This window comes from Aulonocara sp. 'chitande type north' Nkhata Bay, linkage group LG19 (genome assembly GCF_057382095.1).
Source record: "Aulonocara sp. 'chitande type north' Nkhata Bay isolate Kocher_YH1m ecotype deep benthic linkage group LG19, A_spYH_male_GT1.1, whole genome shotgun sequence".
NCBI lineage: Eukaryota > Metazoa > Chordata > Actinopteri > Cichliformes > Cichlidae > Aulonocara > Aulonocara sp. 'chitande type north' Nkhata Bay.
The window spans coordinates 23,556,651-23,569,293 of NC_141362.1; positions in this window are offsets into that span (position 1 = coordinate 23,556,651).

Here is a 12,643-nt window from a genome sequence, read left to right on the forward strand (position 1 = left end):
CGAATCAGTGGCTCCCTAAAATACATTTGCACCTGTGCTTTTACTTTAACAAGTTGAAATTTCACACACAACGTTTCTGAAAATGAAGCAGCTAAATGGAATTGGACCATTATTCATTTGAAGTTGTTCTTTGACAAGTCCAAATATCTCCAGTATAAAGGTCAGCTAGGCAAGGAAACGCCTCAAGGAAACTCATGAGTGATTCAGGGAAAAGGCAGTGGTCATAAACATCATGTTGTCATACATCACCGTTCATGTAACTTCAGCTTTCAGAAGACATGCAAGCAATGTAAAATATATGAATATATATAACTGAATATACCAGCAAAAAGCTGCAGACTAATCCAAGCAATAGAAATTCTACTTTTTGTCTTTATGGAAGAATGGATAAAATAAACAAAGTGCAGTCCTGTGGATGCCAGTAACATAATGTGCATAATTTTGAAAATAGGAGCAGACAATGAAGATCTCAAGGCTGATATTAACTGGAAACGTTTCAGAAATATGTTCATGCACGACTGTGCACACATGAAAAACCAGTGCCTGCTTATTTTGGCCAATCAGCATCTAATTTATACTGAAGATAAAATTCCTCAGAAGAAGAAGACAAGGGTGACTTTTGTTTCCAGAGAAGAAACTCCAATTCCACAGAGGAAAAGTTGCCCTCCAGCGGAGGTGTGGTATCAGCTCAGTTTAAATTCATCAGGAACTGAGTGGGAGTCCTCTGACACAGGAATCCGGCAACTCGTTGGCTGCTTCAACAGACGCTAGAGGAAATGCAGTGACATGGGTCACACTGCGATTGAGAACAGTGAGACATGTGGGGCCCAGAGTTTGTCTGGAGAACAGGAACATTTTCATGTTCATGGTTTAAATGGGCGCTGTGACTAATATTTGACTAACATGAGTTAGTCTTGCTTGTCCTTTCCTGGTTGAGTCAGCAGGAGTGCGCCCACAGTGCCAGCCTAACAGCCACGATGACCTTTAGGTCCTGGCCTACAGGGTCCGCCATTATCCTCCCTCAGAGAGGGCTCTTGTTTGTGGGACAGTTCCCGCTCGTGCTCTATAGTTATTTTCCAGGAAGCGTGAAAAGAACTGTGACACTGACGTGACTGTTTGTGTCACTTTTCCGAACATTTCGCTCATTCGCCTATTCGCAGTGTTAGAACAGTTAATTCATGGCAGACCTTTGTCACCATCTTGGCCCTGTGAGTGAAATTGATGTGTCAGTGTCTTGGCTTGTGGGTTTTATGCTGCTATTGTCTCCCATTTTTATTGGCACGCACACATGCACGCCTCTCTCACACTCAACATCCACGAGCTCCCTCTTCCTTCTCTGTTACATGTCGGAAAACACATGCATACAAAGGCAAACACTGCCATCGCAGTGTGGCATAAACAGTCACAGTGCCATGCAAATAAAACCTCTTACAGCCCAGCTGTCCTTAATCCAAAACCCCACGGGCACAGAACGGAAGTGTTGAGAAAGTCAGCGCTGATAGTTACGTGAAGTAAGACACGGAGAATCGGAAAGATCGCGAAAGCAGCAAAGACAATGGTGAACATGACGGGGAAGCCTCCTCTGTAGTAACACCAGTCATATAAGGACCACAAGATGAGAGTGCAGGCTCGGTGTAAACAAATGGCAAATGTCTGTCAGTGTCGTGGCATTTCTTATTGTCCTGCCCTGTACAAGAAGACTGGTTTCACATTTATCTGCAAAGTGCTTACCTTAATTCTGAGTACATTGAAGCTTTTGTAACATCACTAGGTTGAAAATCATTCCGCCTTAATTAGAGTTACAAGTGAGACATGGAAGCATTTTAAATGGGCTTTCAAGCAGATCAAGATATGCATGTTGTGCAAAGTTATCTAATTAGTTCAGTGAAACATTTCTAAAAAGAAAACATACAATTGTAACTCAGCTTTATCTTTTTATAAAGACAGTCAAACTGATTGTCAAGGGGGCAAAGACACACAGAAAAACAGACACACAGAGTAATCAAGGAGAATCAGGACATTTCCCCAATCAGGACTGTTGGAATACCAAATTCTTCAAAAAAAAAAAAGTAAGCAAAACGTCTAAAATGATTTATTCCAGCCCTCTTTAACCTCTCTGAGACATCTTTCATCAGAGAGATGAGAAATGAAAGATAAATAAAGAAGGATATAAGCAGATATCATCGTCATTTGACAAAATACGGAGCAACAATGTTTACGCAGAGCAGCAGAGGAAAGCAGTAGCTCTGCAGAGCTGAATACACACGCGCCGTTTGTTGCCTTTTCTTTCCTACGCTGAGTGAAAAAATGATTAAGAAAAAAATGATGGGATTATCCATCATATCAAATTTATAAAAAAAACTTGCCAACTAAAGCCGCTGTTATTTCCACAGCTCAGGAGTGCCATTGCAATCAATGGCACTCCAAATCCACCAAAAGCTGCTAAGCTCCAAGAAGTTAAAGAAAAAAAACTACTTAAGTCACTAGATAGCATGCATTGCACTGCTTGGATTAATTAGGAACTGGAATTACAAGTAATATTTTCTTCTTTTCATAGTTTAATGTAGATAAAAGAGGGTGGGGACATTTAAACATGTATATACATGTATTTATGTAAATATGTAGCACATGAGTCGATAGAAATAGTGGTGTAAAAATATTTAAAACATTAGATTACATAATTGTGATTGAACTTTTTAACTTGAGCTAATAGATGCAATCCTTTATCTGTGTAAACTAAAAACAGAACCAAAGGAAAAAAACTTTACACTTTGCAGCCTCTTTTTTTTTTTTTTTTTTTTAACAATGCTGCTAGACTTTTTTTTTCCCAGCTTTTGAAGCCAGGATGGAACAAAGTGTCTTAGGTTCCTGGAACAAGTGTTAAAACTATACCAAAAGGCTTTTCCTTCATTTAAGCATTTTAAATTAAAAATAAAAGGGAAAAAAATATTTAATGTAACAATCATGACAAAAACATGAAGTAGTAAATAAAAACAGATATACATTATTAAAACTGAAAAATACATTACATAAATACAACATTAATTGGGGTTTTTTTTAAGTGGAAATAGAATAAAAGTTAAAGATTTTAGGATATAAACAAAATCCTGTGGAAATTGACAGATTTACATCTTGCTTGGCAGTCATTAACAGTCAAATACTGTAAGAAGTTCAAAACAATAGTCAGTGGCTCCAGATAATTATATCCTTCAATGAGCGTTAAGTTGCCTTTAGAAATCTTACAAGTCATGCACTAATCTAAACAGACCCATTAAAGTCTTAACTAAAGGATTTGTTGACTTTGTTGTACTCTGCTGAAAAAAAAAAAAACGAAAGAAAAGAAAACACAGAGTAAACAATTCATCACCAGGAAACTGGAAAGGCTCTGAAAAGCAAACCAGGGACTAATCAAAGGAAGAGAAGCAGAAGAGAAGAGAAGGAAAACACAGTGAGCAGACGGAGACAGCAAAGAAAAGTTCGAGATTGGGTTAAAGACAACAGAAAAAAGAGCAGCCACTGAGACAGACATATTTGAAGAGAGAGCAGGGGCAGGAGTGTGTGTGTGTGTGTGTGTGTGTGTGTGTGTGTGTGTGTGTGTGTGTGTGTGTGTGTGTGTGTGTGTGTGTGTGTGTCAAGGGGGCAAAGACAGACAGACAGACACACAGACAGACAGACGGAGTGGGAGTAATCAAGGAGAATCAGGACGTTTCCTCTGTAATACCCACAGGCCCCGGCTGAGCCCCAGCTCCGCAATCCTCGCTGATTGGAGGGAAGGGTTTGTTTGAAGAGGAGGTCAAGACCATCAGTACCTTGTTAAGGAAAAGTTTGTGTCCAGAGGAATGAAGAAGGCTGACTCCTTCCTGAGGAATTCATAGGGGGATAGTGAGCGGTATGTGTATGTGCGTTTGTGTGCGCATGTCAGAGGAAGGCAAAAAGAAAGCACTGATTTTTGAGACTGCGCGTATGTAAGTATTTGTGTGTGTGTTTGTGCATGTATGTGTGGATGCAGTCACTTAAAAGGAGCGACGCAGAGGAGGAGGAATCAGATTGTGATTTAAGGAGGACCCATCAGCCCCCCCCCCCCCCCCCCCCCCCCCACACACACACACACACACACACACGCCCCACATAGTTTCTAAAGCCAGGATAGCAGCACTGGCATTTGCGGCAATAATGCATGACAGATGTACATCAACTCTCTCTCTGTCTTTCTGTCTCTGTGTCTCCCTCTTTGTCCTTCTTCTTCTGCCTCCTCTCATCTGGGGCCAATGTGTTGTTGATGGTGGGCATCGTGCATCAAAGCATAAGCGGCTTTTAAATTGAAAAAGGAGGATTACAATCTCGCCTGAGTACTCCTCCGCGTCAGATGGCTAATTACCGACTTGATAATGAACCGAAGGCGAGACTTTTGGCTCCAATATGTCTTTTTGCTTTCATTTTTTTTAACCTCGAGTTTTATCATTTACATCATTACCTTTGAGGTCTTCGTTGAAAATGAAATCACCCGTAGTTTGTTACTTTGTAGTTAGTAAAAATGTCAGTTTGGTCTCAAATAATCACAGAGGTCACAAGAGTTTAAACTCTACTTAAATTCAAATTAGAGTGTAGTATTTTCTTTCTTCAGTTTGACGGCTGGATTCAGAATGCATTTCAGGTACATAAAATATATTTATTTCCTCATCCAAGCATTTGGATGCATACGATTGCAGAAAAACCTTTGTGTTTTCTGTATTCCTGTCTAAATAAAACTTTATCCAAGTCCTAAAAGTGGATCCAGATAACACAATTAAACAAATGAAATGAAGATTTGATAGTTGTTTATTTAATTATTGAAAAATATGCTCTGTTAATAAGCTACATTTCTCTGAGGGGCAAAAGTATGTTAACTTTAGGGATAAGTGGTTAATTTGAAGGTGTAATCAGTATCAGGAGTTTTATGACAATTAGTCGTGAGTGGATCTTTTTTTACAGTCAAGGAAGAGCGATCTATTAAAGCTTCACAACATATGTTCGAGGAAGTTAACTGAGGCGCAAACAAAGGAGATTTATGGCGTCTTTAGAAAAAGTTGTTGATGCTCATCAGGGCTGGAAAAAATTACAAAACTATCTCTGAAGAGGTTGGACTTCAGACTGTGTACAAATGAAAGGAGTTCAAAAGAGCTGTTACCCTCGAAAGTAGAATTGCAGGTAGAATTGCAGGTTGCTCCAAAACTGGCTATTTTTCATGAGTCCATCAAGAGATCACTGAACAACACTGATGTTCCTGGCATGGCTGCAAGAAGAAAGCACAGCTCTCCAAGAAGTACACTTTTGCCCGTCTGCACTTTGCTAAAAATCACACGAAGACGAAGACAATGATAGAAAATATCAGAATTCCTGTCCCATAAAACAGTGCTGCATTAAATGTTACACTGTACAGATGAGGACTATTTACTGTACACCAGCAAAAACAAGCACAGTCCTCCTGTGATATCTTTGAGCCAATAGAAACTCTGATATAGATGGTTACCCATCATATCAGTCTGTCTTTGATCATGCGTCCTTTCTCTCAACGTTAAATAAACCTGCATAACATGGATTATTATCCAGCTAGCCAGCTGGCAAGCTTAGAGAGAAATATTTGAGTTAGACTGCATCATTAGGTGATGCTGAGGCCAGAACAGCTAAATTGGTGTTTTGGTAGATTATGAGGGAGTCCTTGGGAAATTCTTTATTCTTTCATTTTATTGTTTTTTGAAAATAAATGTTTAGAAAAATGAGGAAATGTGAATTACTACAACCCAGGATTGCAATAAAGCAGAACTGATTTTTAAAAATACTTTAAAGTGCATTTTTATAAGAGAGTATTAAACAACTGGGTTTGTCCTGCACATATTGCAGAACTGAAAATAAAGATGACTTTGAAAATAATCAAGCCCTCAGAACTGTTCTGATGTGTAATGTACATATAAGCATATATAGCAGCACTACACCATGTGTTATATTGCATTGGAAAATGTTAACATGACGTAAAGTAAGAAGAGGAAGATCAAAGAGAAGCTTGTGAGAGAAGAAGATGTTTAGGATACGGTGAGATGAAGGCAGATGATCTGCTGGGGCGACCCCTAAAGGCAGCAGCCAGAAGAAGAAGAAGAAGAAAGTACTGCAAAACTAAACTTGACTAGAGTGTTTGAGAAAATGTCATGCTGCTTTTTATCATCACAGTGTGGTTTTGTGCTTCTGTGTTCAAGCAGAAGAGGGCAGCACTTTCCCAGTGCATGAAGTCAAACTCAAACCATCCCCTGTCACAGTAACACTAATGAACAATATCACAGAGGTTCTCCTACCAGACACAACAACAACAACAACCTAGCAGCATGGCGTGTGTTTGATATCCAAGAGTTATTTAATGTAAACTGCACACTGCTGGTGCCAAAAATGCTATAAATTATGGATCTGTTACTGAGGAGAGGCGAGGAAGAAAATGTGAAAATGTGAGAAAGATAAAAATTAAAAGAATGCTGAGAAGATGGAGCTAAATTCCAATATGACGTGAAGGTGGAAAGACAAGAAGTGTATCTTTGCAGAAGTGTTACAGTATGTGGTCAGTGTTGTGCTGTGTCATGATGCTGTTGTACTTTTTACTTCCTTGTAGCAGTAAATAGGACTTGAGTGTGATCCCATGGCCACAGGTCCAAATTTCAACAGGTGTTAATAAAGCAAATACTATCTTTTATTGGTACTTTAATATCGCATGGTGTATATCTATTAAAGTACCAATGTAAATATCAAGGGGAAACCCTCGGTGTTTATCAAAACATCAGTGGGTGACTCACCCCAAAAAACAACAAAAAAATTCAAAAGGTTGTGCAAGGGACATGTTGTGACTCATCATTTTTAAGAAACATCTCGAAGCAATGGAAATGTAGCAGTCTCTTTGACAAATGCGCAAATTATATAATGTATGTTTACATTTAAGTGACAACTAGTGCTTCAAGTGCTTCGTTTCTTATTTCCTTTAGCACTGAAGACACCGGGCGAGCCTTAGCGATTGGATCAGTGTGGGGGAAGCAGCAGGAGGTTTATGGATAGCTGAAGAAGAGCTGATTCAGTCTAGCACCAACTGTCAACAACATCTGTCTTCACCTAATAAGCCTACAGTCAGTACAGTTAAATTCCCTGAACACTGGAGTTGTCTTTTCCTCATTGTTTTTTCCTTAACATGTTCCAAAAAGTGTGGCAGTATGTAATGTATTGACTTCATCTACATCAATTAACCAGATAAATCATATCAGAGCACTTAAAGTCTTATCCTCCATCGTTATTTGCTTTTGTTGGTTTGTATTTTTTAATTTTATTTATTATTGCTGCATGTATCCAATCAGGAGTCTGTAAAAAAGTGCTTAGTCACTGTGGCTGTGATTTAAAAAATAATAAAAGTTGTACATGTAAATGTTTGGGTTACTGATGTACTGTTAACTTACAGTAAAACTTATTGTTCAGGCGTTACCGTTGCTTCGCCTCGCTGCTTTGGTTCTCACTCATTGCTCTTACGTTATTTGCGTGTGCGTGTATGTGTGCGTGGGTGTGTGCAGTAGCAGGGTAAAATAAAAGACAAGAAAAAAAAAATGAGAAAAGCAAACAAATGCACGTGCTAGTAGCAACCAGGCAAAAAATAGATCCAAGTAGATTTTGAACATAGTGGAAAATTTTCCATGTTAACAGTCTAATATTTGACATAGGAAATGGCTGGACCTAAAGCAAACTGACTAAGAACCATATCTTCAGATGGATGAATGTTTTGTTGGGCGTGCCTTTTTCGTATTGGAAACTTTTGTTTTTTTGGTACTTGTGCAAAATGTTCACCTACAGTTGGGTATTCATTCTTGTGTTGATCATTTTACTTCTATAAAGGATCTCAATACAAAAGCAACTCTGGATTTATCTGTATGCTGCTGTGAGAAGACGTGACTTATGGTATTCTTTGTTCTTATAACTGAGGCTCATAGAGCAGGGAGAAAAATGTCAAATATTTGTACATGCCCATGCAGACATTCCTGCCCAAGCTCTTACCCCAACTTTAATTGCATATTATGTGTCACAAAATGAGTCAACAGAGGTGAATCACCCACTATCATGTATCTATAGGCATCTTACTGCGAAAGAGAGTGGTGTGGTGTTCGCTTGAATTAAGATAAGACCTTTATAATTTTACTGCATTGTGAATGGACTAAGCCTAGGCTTAGTTACCCAACCTAGCAGGTCAAACAACATACTGAAACTAAGATGACGATACAGAAATTCTAGTCAAAACCAGTTTCTTTGCAACACAAATCAGCATGGCTCCGAAAAATAAACTAGGAAATAGTCAACTGAGCTAGACAGAATTTAAAAATCTGCATTGCTCATCAATTACTGGCAAATTCTTTCACAGCATTGTGAATCATTTGTTGTGTCTTTAACTAGAAGCCGAACCTTCAAGTGAACCAGCTGACATCGTTTGTCACGATATGATGCAACATTTCCAATAGTGGCAATATTTGCAGGTAGATTTTGGATTTGAGCTCTTGGTGTTGTTGGGTGTGGTGTGCCGTGCAAAGATAGTATTGTTACCAAAAGTTACGAGGAGACTTCCTGAATGTCACCTTAGCTGACTCCATAGGCAATATAAAGCTGAGCGATATTATGTCAAAATGCTAGTGGGCTGAGAATTATTGTATAAAGTTTCAAAGCAACAGGGTGCCGGTTTAGCTCGCCGTGATGAGTTGGCGGCCAACTGGCCTGGGTTCGAATGTGACCCACGGCCCTTTGCTGCATGTCTTTTCATTTCTATCATCATGCAAAATTTTCCCTAAACTCTATACTCGTCTTTAGTTAAACATAAACAAAAACAACAAAACATAAGAAGTTGCTGAACAAGTCTGCTCAAGAGACGCTAGTACCTCATTAATTATTTTGCAGGAGTTCCCGTTTGGTTTTTTGCAAGTCATTCACTTTGCGTGTGCTGAGCTCTGTGTTTATGTTCTTGGAATTAAGTCAAGCACCGAAAGTGTGGCCATTTGCCAATGCTTTTTATTTGTTCTTGTTTCTAATGTCTCTGTAAAGCACTTTGAATCACCTTGTTGTTGAATTGTGCTATACAAATAAACTTGCCTTGCCTTGCCTTGCATGTCACCTCTGGTGCAGCATTAGATATTCACTGACAGGATATCAATGTATATTATATTAAAATTTTGTATTTTTCAAGACACTTTTATACATACATTAACTGTGAGATAGTCAAGGAAACAAAGTCACTTAATCTGGCTGAACCAAAGTTCACCTGGGACTATTGAGACTTAGAAATGTGAACCCTGACATTATCCTTTAAATCCTGTTAAGTCCGTGTACCAATGTATCTCCAAAACACCAACTATCCTTTAAATGACAGTAACCAAGTGATTATACGGAGGTTATTAAGAACCTTTTCTGCACAATGCTGTATTGACAAATTGTGCAGATCACCCACGTAATGCAAGCTGGAGGATATTGCTAAGTGTCAGTATTACTAACTGCCATCACCAAAGAGGCTTTAACAAATCATCAGACTGATTTTTGAATAAAAGTAGTAACTCAGATCAACTGTTAAACAAGTCAAACATGGCTCTTTTACTTCTAGCTTTAAACTTGCCCATTAGCTGACTCACACCTCACATGCTCACTACATTCACCCCCAAATATTAAAAGGAAAATTCTTTGAGATGGGATAAAAAAGACTCATTCCATTTGATGTATGTGCACCGATGATCAGTGTTTCTACACTGAACAACAGTGTGCTGTCACATCTACACCACTGTACAAGATTTTTGAGACATCCTCCATTTCTTCATAATTTGTTTCTAAGGTGCTAGACTTTTGTTTTTTAAGTGTTGTTGAGCACTAGTTTTCTGAAAGTCTTTCACAGTTTTGGGGGTTTTTTGGACCTTGACTGTCTTTTCACTCATTTTCAGTCTAGTCCTTGTCCCTGAGCATTTTCAGAAGATTAAAGAAGATTTTGCTTGTTGTTGTAGTTTGTTAAAGTTGCTTAACATTGACCTATGAATCATTTAAGCATAAAAAACAAGGGATGTTGTGCCTACACATAACAAACAACTTAACAAAGAATCCACGTTAAAGTGTGTCTTTAGGTCCTTTGTTACTAGCAGCCTGTAACAACAAAGCCCAATTTGTTCCTGTTTCTTTAGCTGAATCTATAAAAAATGCCAAAGTGATATGATAGTATGCTATTTCATGATAGTGTTTTTCCATCAATAAGGTGATTGCCAAAGAGCTATTAGCCAATAACTTGGCATATCTCAGCATGGTGTACAGTGTTCTTCATTCATTTGAGGAAATGGAGGACAAAATACATGACAGGCCTAAAACAGATGAAAGACATTTCTTAACAAATAGGGGGAAATAACACCAAAGGCCTCAGATATTCAAATTTTTGTACTTGTCACATACACAGTTCAACATGCAGTGAAATGCTTGTGTACGAGCTGTAGATAAGCTGCAGACATAGCCGCGCCATTCCAGGGCTTGGTTTTAGCATTGGGGGTCTAGCCAGGACCCTTACAGGATACCAGGTAGGAATCAAACTTGCAACTCCCACGCCGAAGTTGTGTAGCCTTACCACTACACTATTCAGCTGCACATAGGACATGAAAGATCCATTTGGCCCATTAGTTGATCCATGAACTATTCACCAAAGCCTAATCAGAAATGGTGTCAGGGGATGGATGGCTGTCAAGAAGCCATTCTTAATGAGCTATGCCGAATTACACAAGAACTGGACTGAAAATCATTTGCAACAGGTCTTAAGGAGTGATGAGTCCAAATTTGAAGTATTTGGTTAGTATTGCTGTCAATATCTAGGGAGAGGTTCAGGAGAGAGGTACAACAGTTAGTGGCTGCAGCCATCTGTAAAAATAGTGGGGCTGTATTTCTTGGAGATCTTGTCAAAACTGATGAAATTATGAATCCAGAAAAATAACATCAGCATTTGATCCACCATGCAAAACCATCTGAAAAGCATTTGATTGGTAATTGCTTCATTTTTCAGCATGACAGTGATCCCAAATATGCTAATGCAGTAACAGTATACCCAGATAGAAGAAAACACAATGAAAGTCACGGATTGGCCTTCCCTGAGTCCAGACGACAACATTATTGAAGCAGTGTGAGATCATCTTGATACTGAATAGAACAAAAGGCAGCCAACACCCAAAGAGCTTTGAATGTTCTCGAAGAAGCCTGGAGAACTGAAGACTATAAAGAAGTTACAGCAAAGCTGGAAGTGTGCCTAAGAGTTCAGGCTGAATAAACGTACTGAGAATTGTACAAACTCTTGTTTTTGCCTCATGTCCTGCACTTTCATTTGCATTTCCATGTTTCAATGACCTGTTTCTCAATTTCCTAGAAAATATAATGACATGAGGGATAGTCCAATGACCTGAAAAACCCTGATAAGCCACTTCCAGAATCTCCCCTGTTGTGTTTTTTTCTCCTATGATACCATACAAGATACCCAAACAATTTATCATTTTAATGCCTTGTTAGGACTCCAGAGATTGTTTTGTGCTATTTAGAAGAGTCCGATCATGGACTTGCTAAGGGTAAGCCTAATTGTTTGAAGCACATTAAAATATCAATTATCTATTTCTCTATGCAGACTGGTTCTTTTTATCATGGCACACATTCTTTTTCTTGAACTAGGCTGAGGTACATTGACCTCTTTCTGTGTTCAAAAGACTCAGAAAACAAAGGAGAGCATTATAAAAACTGGAAAGTCATTTAACAGGCGTCATCACACTTGCTAGAGAATTCTTTTCTTTCTTACTTGTGTCCAAACATATTGTTGTCCTTACACTTCTGTGAAACAATGGTCCTTTCTTCTTGGGACAGCTCTGTCGTCACACATACAGTTGTGGACAGCGGTTTACACACTCATCATGGGCATGAAGGTCAGCTTTGGGCTTTGAATGATTTCTTTGAACTGTTCTTTTTCCAGGGTGGACTGAGTGCATACCACAACAAGTTGCACCTCAACCAAAAACATTTGGGAACTATCAACAAGTTTCTGGTACTTCTGGCTGGATATTTAATCACTCTTCTTGATTCTGAATAGGAATGAGGCTGGGGCTTTGGGAAGGCCATTCAATAACCTTAATATTATCCTTCTGTATCCTTTCCAAAATCAGTTTTGATGTATATTTGGGATCATAGTCCTGCTAGAACACATAATCAAGTATCTCCTTTTCCACAAAGATCGTCTAAAACAGCCCAGACAAAATTATTGTCAACCCTTACATGGGGTGACATGTGGACATTTCATTTCAATCAGACAAGCATGAAAAAGACAAAAGAAATAACCCCAAGCATGGTTAAAGTAAAGGCTTAAATAACCTCTGTCTCTGTGCTGACAGTTAAATTATCAGGAAGTATAAAGTCAACGAGTCCACAACCACCTCAGCTAGACGGGGAAAATAGAAACAAAAAACTGTCCACAGGCTGAACAGAGGGAAACCTTCAAAACAAGTTTCTAAGATTAAAGTAATCCTGAGGAATTATAGAGAATGGACACATAAAGGAGCTCGATAGCTCAAAAAGCATGCAGGTTTTTTTCTGTTTTTTGTATAGATGT